Raw genomic sequence first — 19,827 nt, 5'->3', positions numbered from 1 at the left:
CACCACTGACCTGTTTCCTTAAAAACTTCATTTATCTCATTAAATGGATCCTATACTTATGGCCTCCACATTGTAGGTCTTCTCCAGAATTCACAAACACTTTTCTCCCAATAGGAATGTGCAGAATATCAGACCACCTCCTATTCCAATACCTTTATCTTAGTGCTATACGACTACTCCTCAGTTAGGCTTGTGCTATGGACATACTGTTGTCCACTCTACTGTACTCTATAAATACACAATTCATTAATAAATCATCATCATCATTTTCCTCTATTTCAATCCATTAGAATCATAAAAGGTGCAAACATAACAAGAAAAAGGAACATAAATATAGTTTAAAAAGTTAAAATGAACAAAAGTAAAACTGAATATAATTGATTATATGCTTATTCAAAGTGCGTTAAAAATATAAAAACATATAAACTCGGATTTTTACATCAATGCAGTCGTCATTAAAATATTCTCTTTAGCACTTATTTTCTTCATCCTTATATGCCAAAAGTCATTTTAAAACCTGACTACCGTAAACACAGTGGGAATATAGTGGCTACTTCTAATTATCCACAAGGTGGAGTGACGATCATTGACTCCCTGCAGTTTACAAAGGGGTCTCATCCAATGTGCCCTGTGTTTCTTATAAGCTATGTAGAAAAACAGGACACACTCGATGTTTTTTGGGGTCGCACATCCCATGGGGCAAAAATCGGATGCTCCAAAGTTCACTCTCCAACTGCTAGAAAAGTCAAGCGAGGTAAAGACCCTATTCTGAATCTGACATAAAGTGCTTGTTCAAAAGGCTGCGGAATAACATCAAAAAACCTCTCAAAGTCGTCTAAACATTTTGTAGACAGAAAACTGTCTGTGAAACTACTTGAGGATACAGATGCTAATTCCTTGCCTTGGACACTGGCCCAGTAAGTATCCTTGAGTTTCTGGAGTGCATCACTGGGAGGATTTAAAGTATCTGACCAGTAGGCACCCAAGCCTACCTTAAAAAGTAGTTCTTCACATAAAGGCACCAAGGGAGTTTATATAGGGCTCTAATTCATCTGTACACCACACTCCAATCCACCCTCATCAAATCCTGAAATGGCCTAAGGCCAGCCGTATCCTCTATTAATATTATGTTTAAACCCAAGACAATGGGAAGAGTTGGTGAGCTCAGGGGAATATTTAGTAACATTCTTAGACAAAGATTCTTGGCTTTTTCCACTGCATCCAGTTTGCAATGCCCCCAGAGTTCAGTGCCATAAAGAGCTGCCCCACAGGCTTGGCATTTGTAAATCTCCATAGAGTGAGAAATAGGAAAAGTGGGTGTTCTACTAGCAAACCTTAAAATCCCTCCTGCTCACTGTTTTAGGGACATAGTACACTTTGCTAATTGACCTGTCCACCTTTATGAGTCTTCCAATCAAATACCCAAGTAGTCAAACTCAGGGACTTTTTCTAAAGCCTCTCTATCCAAGAATATAGATTTTTTCACTTTGTGCTTAGTGTCTCCAAACACCATTTATTTAGTCTTTGAACAATTTATTTGGAGGCCGTAATTTAAAAAAACAAACCAAAAATGTGTCCAAAAGTTTAGATAGACCAAATGCTGTTTTGGATAACAGTAAGGTGTCTTCGGCAAATAATAAATATGGGCCCAAATTTAAGACAAGTGGTGCTGCATCCAATGCATCACCACTTTTCTTGTGCTCCTTAGAGCCCCCTACTATGTGTGCACTGTATTTACTGTACGGTGCACCTTGGTGCAGGTAGGGGCAATAGCGTCAACATTTTGGATGGTATTGATTTACTGTGCAGGATTAGTGCCAAAATGTTGGTGCTAATCCTCCGGAGTACATAAGGGCCCATTGAAAACAATGGTATGCCCCCTTTTCATGCCTACTCTCTGCAGACATTCAAAATAGGAACTAAAAATGGTGCAGTGAAATCTCTTAGATTCCACTGCACCACTTATGCTGGCTCCCTAATGGGGAAACGAACCCTTTGCATACATTATGCCTGGTGCATGCAAAATGTGACCCAAGGGGTTATAAAGTAGTGCAATGTATGCATTGCACCACTTTGTAAATATGGCACCGTGAATTTGGCCTCGTTGGCTCACAGTAGCATCAAGAAAATTGCATTATTGTGGTGCAAGGAGGAGCTAGGCTGTCCTAAATCTGTGCCTTTGTGTTTTAGAGACACCTATTTTGTGGAAATCATTTTCACAATCATCCAGATAGGGTATGCATGCGTTGATGTATAAAAGAAAGATTGTGGGAGCCAAAACACACCCTTGACAAACTCCTTTTTGAATCTGGATTTCATCTGATAAATCACCATCCATGCCTGATCTGACTCTCCCAAAATTGCCAGAATACAGTTTCTGAATCCATCCTAACAAACCTCTGGGTACACCAATTCTGTCTCACAATTTGACACAAGGGACTACAGCGAGAGCAGACTTAATTTCCACAAAGGCTACAGACAATCTCCCAGCATCCAGATTAACATATGTCCACTTTATCTTGAGAAACCATAACATTTGAAACACTGTACCTATCTTCTGCCTGACTCCTGTTTGCAAATTGACACAAAACATTGCCTTCCAAGATCCAGTCCTGAAGTCTAGCTAGTATTTGGTGGCACAATATCTTCTGGATGTTATCTTTCAGACAAAAAGGTCTGCAGTTACTGGGTGCCGATATATTTCCCTTTTTGAAAATGGGGACTATTATTGTGCCTTTCCCCAAACTAGTAAGATCACTTCCTGTCAGTAGAGCATTTGACACCCAGTTTATATAAGGACCCCAAATCTTCAAATCAGATCTGTACAAATCTATAAAGATCTTGTCTAATCCAGGGGCCCTCCCAGGTTTCTGTGTCAAAACAGCTGCCTCAGTTTCCTTTAAAGTAAAGGCAGCAGTAGATGCAACCACCTTACCTTTATAAGAAGGCACAATTTCATCATAAAAAGCATTCATTTGCTTGGACTCACCTCCGTATAAGATAGTGAAATGGATGGCCCAGTCTTCAGGAGAAATATGACATTCAGGTATAAGAAACTAATTGTGCCCATTTTTGGCTAATAGAAGCCAAAAGCGCTTACTGTCTTTTTCTTTCGAAGCTGTTAATAACTCATTCCATGTGGCCTCATCCCATTTTATCTTGCTCACTTTCATAGCACATCTATTCTTCTGCTTTGTTACTTCTAAGAGACTAATTCCAAAAAGTTCATTTGAAACATCTAAATATAGATTGCACAATTTCGACTCATGATAGGACTAACCAGCTTCCTAATAAACCATTAAGGTTTAGTCGGCCCATCATAATTAAGTGAACGATTTAACTTCAGTGTGTTAAGTTGCTAAATTGTGCATTTCAACTTCACCTATTTTTTAAATGTCTGACAGTTTCACTGAGTTGGGTACCACACAAACCTTGGTCACAAGAGTAGTAGTCAGAATTATAGAAATTATAATTATGTCAAAGAACATATAGAATTATAATACATGGCATTCTGTAATTTCTATATAGTTGACTGTCTCTCATTTATTTTATAGTAGTCCACTTGTGATACACCCAGTCATTGATTATCCAGAAAAGTGGTTAAAACTCCACTAATATAAGTTAGTACAGTTGAATTCTGATGTCACAATGCCTTCTGCTAGAACCAGCAGCAGAGGTGAAAGGCAGGTCACGTCATGGTTTTTAAAACAGCTGTTCAGCAACCTATTTTTCTAGCTTACAATGACAAACAGAGGGAACATGATTATCTTTTAGCACTTCTTAGATAGTCAGAGAAAAGCTAGACTATTTTTTGCATATTTCTACCCATTCTGAGCTACTGCAGCTTTTTGTAACTCACTTGAATTGAACTGTTTCTAATATCTGTTTGCAACAAATATCGAACAGGTTTTTGATGTGTTTAATTTTGCTCAAGAGGTTTAATTTTTATTCATCATGTTTGAAAACATGCTTGTGCTTTCAAATGAAAGAGCTATGTGCCAAGGTGGAAAGTGGTTTGTGGGAAAGGTGATGGTGTGACAATGTGATATATGGTATAAGGTAGCCTCTGGTGTACCTGGTAAGGATATTGCAAGTTCCCTTGGGGTTCCATAACCATACAAAGGAACTCTGTCTTTGGCCTTGTTCCTCTACATGCTTATGGGACTCCTCAGTGACTTGCAATATCATTTTAATGTACGGCAGAGGTGCTTTTCAATAAAAATGAGGGAGGGTCTTTGTAGGATGGGTGGGATACTGATATGACTGTTCTAATTATTTTTATGTGTGATTACTGTCCTAGGTAAAATAGGCTAGAAAGAAAGCTGTATTATGTTTTCCTTACTTCCTTTAATGACAACTGCCAGAGATGTGGAATTGGAAGCTGGTTCTTCTGCTGAATTTATAATGGACAGTGGAGCTGGTAAGCCATATTTCTTCATTTATCATACAAAATAGTTAAAAAAATAACATGTCTTTTCGTTGGTATTGTGTGAGGTTGCAAAGTCCGTGATTTGAAGCTTCATCTCTTTTTTCCAAAACCTTTGCAAGCTTCCAAGTATTGTTCAGGGTGCTGAGTTTTACACTTCCAGTCACTGCTATTTCCCTGTTATTGGTCTGCCTGATGTGAGGGTGAGCCACATACTTCCATTTAAATTATTCTGTAAAAATCCTCTAAGCAGTTTGTCGGGGATTTGAATTATGATTGCCATGGGGCTCATGGAGGTAGCAGCTACATTTTCCCTGAGGTGTTTAGTGACTAATACCTGGGTGGCAAGGGAAACAATTCCATGTCACCTGATGCCCCACAGCTTTAGTGTTTCAGGCAACAGATATAAGAGCTAGAGATGGTACACTTAGAACAATAGTCTTGGGTGTAGTGAAGTACAGTCATGAAACTGTGCCCCTCCTTTATGAATCTCCAAATGTTAGGATTTTACAAACACTCACAGGGCTCCACCAGATCTTCTTCTGCTCCACTCAAACAATTAAGAGTTAAATATATAATTAAGAAAGGTTTTTTTCATTTGTAAAAATAAATTGCATCTTCATTTGAGTGGTTGCTCAGTGGAGCAAAATAATATAGCCTCTGCATGGATGAGTACCATGAGTTGGCTAAAAATAAATGCCCAATATTTGTTAACAGTACACAAGAAGTGAGATGCTATTTGATGAGTGTGTGATCTAGAAATACACCTACATATTTATATACACTAAATTTCTTCGTGTGATTCAGTGATGCTGGAATTATTAGAGGCTGCCTGGGGTGCCATTGTCAGCAACAGACTTTGCACCAACTGTATCATCCTTTCGTATGAGAGACTGATATTATTTAACTGAGTTTGCCTCCCACACCTTGCTAGAAATTAGAATGATGTGATTGACTATGTCCAGCTCTATTACGTCAGCCAAGTACTGCCAAAGCAAAGATAAGGATTACTAATGTCATATAAAAGTGAAAAATACCTTTGAGTGCCATGTTTTGAATCTGTGGAGTGAACTTATCTCCACTCAGAACATGACAAAACACTCCAAATATGGTCACTGGTACTTGGGTCTGAAAGACCGCAGGTCTGCATTATGTCTATAGGTTCCAACTGTCAATTATTGATCACACCACTTTGGTCCAGTATAGAAGGCTAAAGAAAGACTAAGGTCCTGATTTAGAGTTTGGTGAAAAGGTTGATTAATCACAAACATGACGGATATCCCGCCCACCTTATTACAGGTCCATCATATGCTATGGCACTTGTTTTAGGGCGGTGAATACCTAGCACATTTGGTATGTAGTGACCCATCCCCTAAACTCTAAATCAGTCCCTAAGAAAAAACACAACTTTACCTAAATAAAACTTGGTTCAGTTATGACCACTTCAAGTGGACAAAACCTGCTCCTTCAGTGTGATGGATTTAAAAGTAAAATGTTTAAGGAATAGTGTGGTCACAACAAATTGCCAAAGGAACTATTGACAAGTTACTACACAAACAGGTTTGAGTGTCATTTTTGCCAGTGATTTCTGTGGATGTTATTCATGAGTTCTATTTTTTATTCTTTCCTTAGTACAGGAAAATCAGAGCCAGCTGTAGTGTGAGGAGGGACAATGCTACCAAAGGTGGTGGTCGATCATGTAAGTTTTTAATTCTTCTCTGTATTAAAGAGAGGAACGGAAAGGAAGTGTATATCACAGTTGTAGGAAAGTACCATCTTGCCTGGCATGTTACCCCCATATTTCACTGTATATATGTTGCTTTAGTGTATGTGTCACTGGGACCCTGCCAGCCAGGGCCCCAGTGCTCATGAGTGTGCCCTGTATGTGTTCCCTGTGTGATGACTAACTGTCTCACTGAGGCTCTGCTAACCAGAACCTCAGTGGTTATGCTCTCTTTGCTTTCCAAATTGTCACTAACAGGCTTTTGACCAATTTCACCAATTTACATTGGCATACTGGAACACCCTTATAATTCCCTAGTATATGGTACTGAGGTACCCAGGGTATTGGGGTTCCAGGAGATCCCTATGGGCTGCAGCATTACTTTTGCCACCCATAGGGAGATCTGACAATTCTTACACAGGCCTGCCTGTGCAGCCTGAGTGAAGTAACATCCACGTTATTTCACAACCATTTACCACTGCACTTAAGTAACTTATAAGTCACCTATATGTCTAACCTTCACCTGGTGAAGGTTGGGTGCAAAGTTACTTAGTGTGTGGGCACCCTTGCACTAGCCAAGGTGCCCCCACATCGTTGAGGGCAAATTCCCCGGACTTTGTGAGTGCGGGGACACCATTACACACGTGCACTGTACATAGGTCTCTACCTATGTACAGCGTCACAATGGTAACTCCGAACATGGCCATGTAATATGTCTAGGATCATGGAGTTGTCACCCCACTGCCATTATGGCATTGGGGGGACAATTCCATGATCCCCCGGGTCTCTAGCACAGAACCCAGGTACTGCCAAACTGCCTTTCCAGGGGTTTGACTGCAGCAGCTGCTGCTGCCAACCCCTCAGACAGGTTTCTGCCCTCCTGGGGTCCAGCCAGGCCTGGCCCAGGAAGGCAGAACAAAGGACTTCCTCAGAGAGAGGGTGTTACACCCTCTCCCTTTGGAAATAGGTGTCAGGGCTGGGGAGGAGTAGCCTCCCCCAGCCTCTGGAAATGCTTTGATGGGCACAGATGGTGCCCATCTCTGCATAAGGCAGTCTTCACCAGTTCAGGGATCCCCCAGCCCTGCTCTGGCGCGAAACTGGACAAAGGAAAGGGGAGTGACCACTCCCCTGACCTGCACCTCCCAGGGGAGGTGCCCAGAGCTCCTCCAGCGTGCCCCAGACCTCTGCCATCTTGGATTCAGAGGTGTGCTGGCACACTGGACTGCTCTGAGTGGCCAGGGCCAGCAGGTGACGTCAGAGCCTCCTTCTGATAGGCTCTTACCTGTGTTACTAGCATATCCTCCTTCCTACGTAGCCAAACCTCCTTTTCTGGCTATTTAGGGTCTCTGCTTTGGGGAATTCTTCAGATACCGAATGCAAGAGCTCACCAGAGTTCCTCTGCATTTCTCTCTTCACCTTTTGGCAAAGTATCGACCGCTGACTGCTCAGGATGCCTGCAAAACCGCAACAAAGTAGCAAAGACGACTACTGCAACCTTGTATCGCTTCATCCTGCCGGCTTTCTCACCTGTTTCCTGGTGGTGCATGCTCTGGGGGTAGCCTGCCTCCTTCTTGCACCAGGAGCTCTGAAGAAATCTCCTGTGGGTCGACGGAATCTTCCTCCTGCAACCGCAGGCAACAAAAGACTGCATCACCTGTCCTCTGGGTCCCCTCTCAGCACAACGAGCGTGGTCCATGGAACTCAGCAGCTCTGTCCAAGTGACTCCCACAGTCCAGTGACTCTTCAGTCCAAGTTTGGTGGAAGTAAGTCCTTGCCTCCCCACGCTAGGCTGCATTGCTGGGTACTGCGTGATTTGAAGCTGCTCCGGCTCCTGTGCACTCTTCCAGGATTTCCTTCATGCACAGCCAAGCCTGGGTCCCCGACACTTTAACCTGCAGTGCACAACCTTCTGAGTTGTCCTCCAGCATCGTGGGACTCCCTTTTCTGACTTCGGGTGGACTCCAGTTCACTCCTCTTCCAAGTGCCTGTTCCAGTACTTCTGCGGGTGTTGCTTGCTTCTGTGAGGGCTCCCTGACTTGCTGGGTTCCCCCTCTGTCTCCTCATCCAAGTGGCGACACCCTGGTCCCTCCTGGGCCACAGCAGCATCCAAAAACCCTAACAGCGACCCTTGCAGCTAGCAAGGCTTGCTTGCGGTTTTTCTGCGTGGGAACACCTCTGCAAGCTTCTTCATGACGTGGGACATCCATCCTCCGAAGGGGAAGTTCCTAGTCCTCTTCGTTCTTGCAGAACACCAAGCTTCCTCCACCCGGTGGCAGCTTCCTTGCACCCTCAGCTGGCATTTCCTGGGCATCTGCCCTCTCTCAACATTGTCGTGACTTTTGGACTTGGTCCCCTTGTTCCACAGGTAATCAGGTCCGGAAATCCACTGTTGTTGCTTTGCTGGTGTTGGTCTTCCTTACAGAAACCCCCTATCACGACTTCTGTGCTCTCTGGGGGTTATAGGTGCACTTTACACCTACTTTTCAGGGTCTTGGGGTGGGCTATTTTTCTAACCCTCACTGTTTTCTTACAGTCCCAGCGACCCTCTACAAGCTCACATAGGTTTGGGGTCCATTCGTGGTTCGCATTCCACTTTTGGAGTATATGGTTTGTGTTGCCCCTATACCTATGTGTTCCTCTTGCAATCTACTGTAACTTTACATTGCTTGCATTACTTACTTTTGCTATTACTGCATATTTTTGGTATTGTGTACATATATCTTGTGTATATTTGGCATCCTCATACTGAGGGTACTCACTGAGATACTTTTGGCATATTGTCATAAAAATAAAGTACATTTATTTTTAGTATATCTGTGTATTGTGTTTTCCTATGACATTGTGCATATGACACCAGTGGTATAGTAGGAGCTTTGCATGTCTCCTAGTTCAGCCTAAGCTGCTCTGCTATAGCTACCTTCTATCAGCCTAAGCTGCTAGAAACACCTCCTCTTCACTAATAAGGGATAACTGGAACTGGTACAGAGTGTAAGCACCCATTGGTACCCACTACATGCCAGGCCAGCCTCCTACAACAGTTTACACAGCTTTACATAAAATTCTTAAGGTGCATTGCTGAAGCCTACAAAGTTGGTAGACCGAGACAGGTACGTATAGTGCTACCCTCATAGTGGTAGGAGGCTACTGCCTTCACCAGCACTTAAGAAGCACGCTGTTTAGCAATCAGTGTTAGTGAGATAGGTCCTATTTATCACGTGGCACTGCAGTGAGGCCTACAGACTCTCTCAGTTAAAGTTCAGCTGCTGTGTGCTTAACTCACCCCGGCCTACATCGGTTTGTTGTGAAGTGCTGCGCTGCGTATGTTTGGCTAGGGAGGGTATAATACAGGGATAATGCAGCACTGTACAGTTCATGCATGCTCAATGCATCTGGTGTGTGTGTGTGTGTGTGCCTACAAGGAGCCCAATACATGATGAATGTAATGCTGGTCAGTGTGTGATTGGTAAATGCATGTGCTGGATTTGTGTGTGCCTGTGAGTGTCACAAACATGAAGAATACAGTACTTTGCATTTCATGCATGTTTAATGTTTGTATTAGATCTAAGTGTGCCTATGAGTGGTACATTACAGGAAGGATAAGGTGCTGTGCAGTGTGTGTATAGTGTAAGTGTGCACTGGGTGTAGGTGTGCCTATGAATGGTAAAATACAAGGAAGACCCTGAGTTCCATTTTGGGAGACCCATGCCTGCATGGTGAAATGTGAAGAGAAGATAGAGGATTCCCCCTAGACAGACTTGCGTATTGCTGTATTTCTGTTAGCTGGATGGTGCAGACACTGCAGAGGGGACCACCAGTCTTCCCCTGCACACTTTAGAGGGTGCTCTTTGATTCAGTGATTGGTCACATAAAAGGGGCCTGGATACATCTCAGGAAGGAGATGGGGCTGATAAGAAAATCATAAAGAGTAGGGCTATGACCCTGAGTTAACCTTTTGACAAAAGAAGCAGGCCCCTAAAATAAACTTCAAAGACTCAGACTCTAAATCACTTTTGGTGTCTGGAAATGGACTATAAAAATGAGAGTTGAGACGTCATCGAAATGAGGCTGCAGAGGGAACCCCCAACACAATTCTACATCTGGATGAGGGATCAGCACTAGGAACTTCTCGTTATCCTCCCCCTGCTATGAGAGAGACTAAAAAGACTTACCTGCAACAAGGAACGTCCAGCTGTTGCAGTTATAGTAAATATAGTGTGGCTAGTGCACAACACTGTGTAGAGAGCTGCAGACAGTGGTGCACAAGTTATAGTAATTTTAGGGTGATGGTGAACTATAACTTTATATTATAACTATAAAGTTATAACAATAACATTTACATTTTTAGTGTTGTATAAATGTATGTTGTTTTTCAATGGAAATAATTAATTACATTTTCCTAACTATTATTTATCTTAAGATTTGTTTTTTTTCATTAAATTTCTGTGTTGTTTTTGTTTTGAAAAATCAGTTTATAATGTTGTTTATTTTGATATTACTTTTTTGATATATAAATGTTTTTATCAAATGAATATTACTACAGTCCTTTCTCGATAATTTATCCTGGAGTGGAATAAAGTCTAGTGGCATGACTTATAGTGGTGTGACGTGGTGTTTAATGCCATAAAGTAGAGTGGTATACAGCGGGTGGAGTAGAGCGCTTGGAGTGGTATACAGTGCAGAGGCATAGAGTGCAGTGGCACAGAGTAGAGTGGTACAGAGTAGAGTACAGTAGAAGACAGTGCTGTAGCGAAGGGTAGAGTGCGGTAGAGTGAAGTAGGGTAGACTGAATTGGGGCAGACTGAAGTGGGGTGAAGTAGAGTGGCATAGAGTAGAGTGGTGCACAGTAACAGTAGAGTGATGTACGGTGAAGTGGGTTAGAGTATACTGCTGTAGAGTGAAGTGGGATACCGTGAACTGGGATAGAGTGAAGTGGGGTATAGTAGAGCGGTGTAGATGAGAGTGACATACAGTAGAGTGGCATAGACTAGAGTGCAGTAATGTGAAGTGGGATAGAGTGAAGTGGTGTAGAGTAGAGTGGTGCAGAGTGGAGTGGTGTAGAATAAAGAGTTGTAGAATACAGTGCAGTGGCATAGAGTGCAGTTACAGAGAGTGGTGTATAGTAGAGTGGTGTAGAGTGCTGTACTGTGTCTTTGAGTGGCATAGAATAGAGTGGCACACAGTAGAGTGGCATAGAGTAGAGGGACATAGAGTACAGTGACATAGAGTACAGTGCCATACAGTAAAGTGGCATAAAGTGAAGTGGAGCAGAGTAAAGTGATGTATAGTGAAGTGTGGTAAAGTATAGTACCATACAGTAGAAAGGCATATGGTAGAGTGGCATGTAGTAGAGTACCTACAGTGAAGTGAATTACAGTGAAGTGTGGTATGGTGAAGTGGGATAGAGTAGAGTGGGGGAGAGTACAGTGGCATACAGTAGAATGGTGCAGTATGGATTGGCATAGAGGGGAGTAGGGTAGAGTAGAGTGGTGTATAGTGGTGTGGCATACTTTACAGAGGTGTAAAGTGCAGTGGTACAAAGTAAGGGCAGTGGTGTACAGTGCAATGGCATACAGTGGGTCAAGTACAGTATAGTAGAGAGTCAAAGTTTGGTGTGGTGCACAGTGGCTTGGAGTGGTGTGAAAAAGAGTGACACAGAGTAGAGTGGCGTAGAGTAGAGTGTCATAGGGTCGGTTGCTGTACAGTAGAGTGGCGTAGAGTGAATCGGGGTATGGTGAACTAGGAGGAGTGAAGTGGACCGGAATAGAATGCCACTGGCAACAGTGACATAAACTACAGTGCTGTATGTGAAGTGGGCTAGAGTGAAGTGGTGTACAGTAGAGTGTTATAAAGCAGAGTGGCATATAGTGAAGCAGCTATAAGGAAGTGGGGTAGTGTGAAGTGCAGTACAGTGCTGTGGCATAGAGCAGAGTGGCATAGAGTGAAGTGGGATAGATTGAAGTTGGGTAGAGTAAAGAGGTATACAGTAGCGTGGCATAGACTACAGTACCTTACAGTACAATTGCATAGATTAGAGCGATTCAGAGTAGAGTGCAGTGGCAGATCATGTGGTGGCACAGAGTAGAGTGGGTCAGAGTAGAGTAGGGTGGCACAGAGTGAAGTAGGGTACAGTAGAGTGGTGTATAGTAGAGTGGCATACAATAAAGAAGTGTTCAGTTAAGTGGGACAGAGTGAAATAGGGTTAAGTGAAGTGAGGGACAGGGAACTGACATAAAGTGCATAGAATTTTCTGGTGTAAAGTGGGGTACAGGTCAGTGAGACAGAATGAAGTGGAGCACAGTACAGTGCTGTAGAGTGGCGAAGAGTAGAGTTGCATAGAGTGCAGTAGTGTAGAGTTTAGTGCAGTGGCATAGAGTGCAGTTACATACTGTGGAGTACAGAAAAGTGTAATAGAATAGAGCGCCGTAAAGCACAGAGCCACAGAGTACTGTGAACTGAGTAGAATGGCGTAGAGTCAAGAAGTGTCAAGTTGGATAGAGACTAGTGGGCTGTACTGAAGTGGTGTAGTGTAGAATGGCATAAAGTATTTTTGTATTTTTTATTTGTTTATTTCATGACCGATTAATGAAAATCATTACATGTAATCAACCAGAGAACATAAATGCACAAAAGTGAAAAGACTTCCAATTATAATTAAAAAGGAATACTTATAAACAGATTTAAAATATGAGCGATAACATTTTTAAAAGGAATCAACGTCCTGTAGGCAAAATTTTATATTATTAGTAAATGATAGATGATAGACACAAAACCATGAACATTTTTAACCATTATATGCCATGGCCTTAATGGCCAAAGTAAAAGAAGGGAGAGGAAGAGGGTAAGGTGCTTTGTGAGGCATGTGCTAGTACCAGGCACCCCAAAGTTGAATTGATGAAGGGATACTAGTGGTTTCAACAGGACCAAATTAGTAAGCACTTCTGCAGGTTTGGGGTATAGGGTCTTTAACTAATGGGATTGTCAGATGTTAGTCTTACTCCAATTAAACTCCCCAGCCCCTCTGGAAGAGGCCCACGAGGAAGGTACAGGAGGGTTGGTAGTGCAAGGCAGTCATTCATATAATGCCAGTTCCCCAGGGCAAGGGGCCCTTTACATATGGCCTTTGTGGTAGTCAATAGGGACTTGTGCTAGCCCTTGACGAAATGACAAGAGCCAATGGCACAGGTCAACAAGGCCAGAGTCAGCCTTTAGGGACATTGAGGAGGGCAGTAAGTATGGAGTGTGTGAATTTTTCCAGCCTGGCTAGGAACCTTGCATATTATCTGTACACCATCTAATGCCTTTTGCCCAGAACCGAGGAAGCAACAGTCGGTAACAATCAACTGTGAGTTTAGGGCAGCAGAACAGCAGGTGAGCCATGATTCCTTATGATAGTTACATAGCCTGCAAGTATTGGCCTCAGCCGGCCATGACTAGGTAGGGTTAACGTCTGAAACTGCAAAGGCGATGAGCTGCATGTGAAGGATTTTCTTACGTACTTGGGCAGAGGGAGCCTGTGGAAAATAGTGCTGGGCTTCTCCATGATGTAGGAAGCACCTAGTGACTGAGTGCTGAAACTGGGTCATAGCCTTTCTATATCATGCTGAAAAGAGATTTGCATAACCTGTCTGTTCACAACTTTTTTCCAGGCGGAGTACAGAATTTCCTGGGTGAGCAGGTTAGTGGCCATAATGTTAAGACAACCAATTGCCTTAGCTAACTGGGTTTGACATGGGGGGCCCATCCCTTCAAAGACTGATATGTTGAGATTTAAGAGGATTCTCAGGGGCCCACAGGATGTTATTAAATCCCCCTTACACACAAGGTCCAGTCTCCAGAGACCCAGTACCAATCTCTGCCTTGTTCTGCTCACCTGTCGGGGAGCACACAAGACTTTCTTGTATGCCGTGATCTGAGAGTTATTGAAAAGCTTGTTAAATGCACCAGGAAAGGCAAGGTGGCTATATTTGAGTGCTGGGATCAGTTTTTCTCTTGCAGCTTTCACCATTAGGTGAGCAGTTGGGCTATGTGGTCCATTACTTAGACATGTCAGGCTGTGAATGATGCTTGTGGGCTTGTATCAGAGATGTCGTAGATGGGCTGCTGATTTGCCTGCTTTTAAGAACTAAACACCTAAATAGTTTGAAGTTGTTGTAATATGTAAGTCCCCTAGCTGCTAATGAGTTTGTATGGGTATTTGCCAAAGACGATGACTTTGGTTTTTCCCTGATTCACTATAAGTTTATTCTCCTGATTGTAACAGTATAGGGAGTTAAGGGCTCTCTGTTGGCCAACTCTAAAATGATCCATGATTACAATATCATCCATGTATTGTTAAGTTAGAAGGTGCACTGTGCCCAACCTTGGTGCTATTAAACTGGCGCCCTCCAATGCATGACCCAGGTCGGCGGTGTAGACATGCAGCCCTATTTGAGCCAGTTGTTGGGAGGCAACTTGACTGTTGCAGTAGTAATGGGACTTATTTTTACCCAGATCCAGGTCTCCTGATAAAAGGATACCATTACCATAAGGAGCTTGGGGAATACCCCATACTGTTCATTTCCCCTAAAGCATGACCCATTCCACCCTATCAAAGGCTGCACTATAGATGACGAAGCATTAGTTTTCCCCAATGACTGCCCCAGTCCACCCTATCAAAGGCTGCACTATAGTCGACGAAGCAGCAAAACAGGGGGGTTGCTTGCTGCTTATGTCTCGATGAGATAGATGCGCCAATGCTATGATGTTATCCATTGTGGAGCAACCAGCCCTGAATCCAGATTGAAAGTAAGGGAGGATTATTTTTTCTGCTACCCAGGTTTCTAGCTCCTCCAGAAGGATACAGGCATAGGATTTTGCTTCCAGATGTAGCCGGACCATAAGCCAATAATTAGCTGGGTCAGAACGTTCATCTTTTTTATGTATGGGGAACAGGATTGACCCCCCTCCAGGATATTGGTCTTGTAGCAGTGGCAAAGGCATAATTGAAAAGTAATGAGAGGATCCTGGCCCAAAAGTCTTGTGTTGATTTGAACATGGAGGCTGGGAATCTGGTAGGCCCAGGGGCCCAATCACATTATGGTATCCATTACTGCAGCCTCTTTGATTGGGGTAGCATGCTGGGGATCGAGCTCTAGAATGGTGTGATGTGGAAGAGAACTTATACCTGCAGCATGGTCAACAGTATATAGCTACTTTACATAGCTGATCCAGACTCTTTCTGCCATGCTGTTCTCTTTGATCTGGGCCAGGTTGCAGAGGTGGTTTATTTGTTTCAGAGAAGGGAATGGTTATTTTCTTTTAGTAGGTAGAAGATCCTATGCCACTCTGCCTCAATATGTTCCTTTGTTAGTTGCCATACCTTCCACTTGTGGGCTGCTCTGGAACAGTCAGTGTTTTGCCAGTTTGTATTTTGCAGCCTCTTCTTTTGGAAGCCAAAACCCTATGAAGGGTGCTCTTAGTGGCAGTAGGCTCATATTTATGGTTGGGGGCAACTGTTAAGATGATTACGTTCTGGCACAGGGGTTTCCCTAGCCCATTCCCCAGTGCCTGCTAGAGGTCCTATAGGAGTTCCTCCCACTATTCCAGTGGTGTTAATATACTAGGTGACTTGGTGGCTAGATTAGACTCTTTGTTTCCTATCCAGGCTCAGAGTTTGCTCACATGATTTGTAGTCCATTTAGTTCTATGAAGGACTTTGCAAAGTTCCTCCCCTGAGGGTCCATCAAGCAGTGATAGTGATGGGGAGACCTTGGAGGCTAATTACAAGATTGCATGGAGGGATCTGTGGTCACTTTCATCCCTGACGTCGACTTCAAAGCCCTGAAGTTTGGGCACCAGCAGTTCACTGACAAAGATGAAATTAATGGTGGATATGTTCCTAAAAGTAGGATTGGCGTGCCAGCGGGGATTCCTAGATGCTTTTAAAAATTGAACAGTCGTTATTTAGTGATTCTGAAGAAGAGTTCGTAGAGGTGAAATGTAGGCTGATGAACTGATAAAGTTGGAAAGAAAACCCTGGGCTCTGATGTTAAAGTCCTCAACTATGATAGGTTGATGAGAGTCATATTTGTTCAGCAACTCATGAATCATGTTTACAAGAAGGCCCAGACCCTCTTTTTCTGGGCCTGTGTGAGATTAAGATAGCAATTGATTAGCAACAGTTGAAGGGCTTGCAAATTGAACTTTAGCCCTTTGATGAACATGGCTTGGAGAGCTTGCAAGATGGTTGGTATTTCAGTAGCAAACATTTTTCAGGCATGTTAGATGAAAATGGGGAGTCCGTCAGCAGGAGCACCAAATATGTTGCATTTTGTAGTGGTGAAGTGAAATTCATAATACCCTGCAAATTATGTTGTTGCGGTGGCCCATGCCTCCTAGACATAATTTATTACCATTGGAGTCAAGGGCTACTTTGTCCTCAGTGAGTTTCCTGCGGCCTGCCACATTCTAGGAGATGATTGACAGTTGTTGGTAAAGGCCTTTCTCCCTAGTTTGCCTGCCTTGCTTCAATCTAGGACTGGTGTTAGGAATGCTGATGAACGGGGCTTTGGCCTGATGCAGTGTCTATCAGAGGGGACCAAAGGTGCACGGCCCATAGCTCATTTGTTCGTGTTATTCTAAGGGCCTTGGAGGTCCTTGTCCAAGTTTGGTGCATCCTGTCATTATTGTCACTTATTGTGCCACACAGAACAGAATGCGCTCCCTATCTGAGAGGAGAAACATTTAGGGCATGAGAATATTTCTCTGATGGGGGAATTTGATGTTTATTCTACATTCTGCTAGCTGTGGCGCTTAACTGAATGCAGCAACTTGATGTTGCAAATGGCAAAATCCTTCTAGAGTTTACTCTCCGTGGGTATCCCCTGGGAGATTCTGAAACCTTATCCAGGCTATGTCATCTGTCTGAACAAGGGCCAGATATGGTAGGTGTTTAAATAAGTGGAGTATTTTGACCCTGTTTAAGGAGACTCTGCCATTAAGAGTCCTTTTTGGATGGGGCTCAAAGTTGCCTGGATTTTTGGCTGACAGTGAAGTGACAGAGGCAAAATGGAGGGGGCCCATACTGTTAGCTTGCCGGAGTCTGTGCTTGGCACATAGACTGGAGTGGCCTGGATGCTTACACCCACCCTTTCCATGTTTTCAGTTGATAGGAAGTGGACCAAGGGATCAGAATGCCCTGCCAGGGGCCAGGTCTTCCTGAGTGATACTTGAAGAAAGGGGAGTCTTTGAGTTAGATCTTGAGGCCTCGTTGGTTATTTGAATGTTTAAGCCCAGTTTATGAAGTGAAAATTTGGTATAGGGACACATGACTATTTGAAACCATCGAGGGCCAGCTTTGAAAGGCTGACAGAAATGCAGGTCTTTTAACTTTGGTGGCTTTCTTTTACTGTTTTCTAAGATTTTTCTTGCCCTTCCTAGAGACAGGCTTTCCTAATGGGGCAAGACTAGGTTGGGCCTCTTTGATATTCTTATTGGTCAACTGAGCTGGAGTTCTGGGCCTGGGCGCCATGGGGGGAGATAAATTGGCCCGTGCATGGGGCAATCTTTATCCTGAATTGGCTGTGGGCGGTCAGTTAGATTTATTATTGAGCAAGAGAGTGGCCACTTGGCATTAGATGACTCTAGAATTTGTTGACGAGGTGCACCCAAGCTGCTTGTTGCTGAGGTGCCAACTGTACCCCTAATGTGGTGACAAGCTTACTTAAGACCTCCAAAAGAGTTGCCCATCTGTCAATCATGGTGAAGCATGAGCAGGAGCATGTCTTGGCATCCAGGTTGCCTTGAATATTGTGTTTGTTAGTCAAGTGGTCAAGTGTGTTAGGAACTGCACAATCAACTGCAGGGAATCTACTTGTAGTTCCATTCTTGTATACTGCCATATGAATGCTCTGGCTATGGAACTTTGTGCTGCACTCATAGGTTTCGAGTGCAAGTCCTCCAACCTGTTTAAATATTGAGTGTCTTGTGTGTTTGAGAGTGTTTCCCTTAGGTCTTCTGACATTCTAAACAGTTCGGGGGTAAGCTCCAGAATTCTTTCTATATTGGACTCAAGGTTCTGAAGGAAAGAAACAGAGAGATCCCCAAGATTTTGGGCAGTTGTACTTGTTGTGAACAAGGTGGGTCTAGATGACATTGGGCGAGTGGATCGAGTAAGAGCCTGAGGGGCAGGTGAGGAGAAGTGATGTTACTTGCGCATTTTGTGGGTGGTCACCAGGGTTTTCTACTTTTCCTGGGCTAGTGGGTACCCACACTGCAGATGCAGGAGTCAAGAAGTTGAACAAAATATTAAAATGCTGCTGAAGGTTTGTTGTATTGTGCCCAGGTGTGCCTTGGAGCCTGGGACATGAATGTCACCTGCACTTTGCACGTGGCGTGATGGAGTTGTGGAGGACTGAGCTCTTGTGTGAGCTGGCCGTAAGAGAGGCCACTTCAGTGCCAGCTGAATTACCAGAGAAGGATGTAACTGATAGAGCCCTAGGGTGGGAGGGAAGTAAAAATAAGTGCATGATTAGTCCTAATTGAGGGGATGATTTCAGAGGTAACTGTATCTGTGCAGTGCTCTGGGTATTCTTAGCAGTAGCAGGGCCCAAGGTTACCTTTCCATCCGTGGCTGAATTGGAACAGGTGACTGGTTGTCGGTGAAAGTACACAGATGTGTGCAGGTTGATACAAAGTGTACAGACCGCCGGCAACAATTTGAACAGGGCCGTGGGTGCTATAATTAGGTTTGGTGGATAGAATGGCCATCTGACCAGTAATCCTTGGTCCTTGATCCTTGTGGCCTGTTGGGTTATGTTAAAAAGAGTGAGTTGGAGTAGGGGTCGAGCGAATCTTACGGGAACCCTGCAAGCTGCAGCCAGACCTAGCTGGGCCACTTCTGCAGAGCTCCAGGGCATACACTCAGCAGGGGCTCTCTACAGCCACAGGGTTTGCTCACAATGGCTTTGCTTGCCTGTTTGGTGCAGAGAGAGGGTTCCTTTTTGATGTAGCAATTCCAACAAAATCTGGGCCCGGGGTGATGGATGCTGTGAGTGGGCTGAGTAAGTCAACAGAAGGTTGGAGGAAGGTTGGTGAGGCATCCCCCCAGTTAGCCCTTGGGCCCTGGGCCTTACCTGCACTGTGTGGAGTGGTTGAAAAAGCACAGCGATGGGAGAGCAGCTCAGGACAGGTAAAGGAGCGGAGGAGCAACAGCAGAGGGATTGTTGGTGGGTGAGGAAAGTACATGCACTCCCACCTCACCACTGCTCCATGCACCAAATGCCTCCAAATGCCTCAGCACTCTGCAGGGGAGCCTCAGCTGCCGCAGCTCTCCCCAATGACCTGGCAGCAGGTGGGGTGCTGACGATGAAGGTTGTATGGACCAGAGTTGCGGTGTATCTCGACAAGCAGCCCCGTTGGCCCTTTGCAGCAGTGTTTGTGGCTTTGTCCCTGGCTTTATCCTATAAGTACGGTGACTGGAACCACCAGCAGTGATGTCCTCATCCCAGGCCCCACTCCTGGTCCCAATCACTTTTTCCCCAGAGGGTCCGCGGGGCTTGATCCTGATACTGATCTGGTGCTTATCCGGCACTCCAATTCCCGAGCTCCAAGCTTGCCATGGGATCCCGTAACTCCTCCTTCTGCGTGTTGCGTCTGCATGCATACAGACTCCATCAGCTAGTCTGCATCATACAAGTGC

The sequence above is a fragment of the Pleurodeles waltl genome, chromosome 2_2 (assembly GCF_031143425.1).
Source record: "Pleurodeles waltl isolate 20211129_DDA chromosome 2_2, aPleWal1.hap1.20221129, whole genome shotgun sequence".
Taxonomy (NCBI): Eukaryota; Metazoa; Chordata; class Amphibia; order Caudata; family Salamandridae; genus Pleurodeles; species Pleurodeles waltl.
This window is presented reverse-complemented; position numbering follows the sequence as displayed.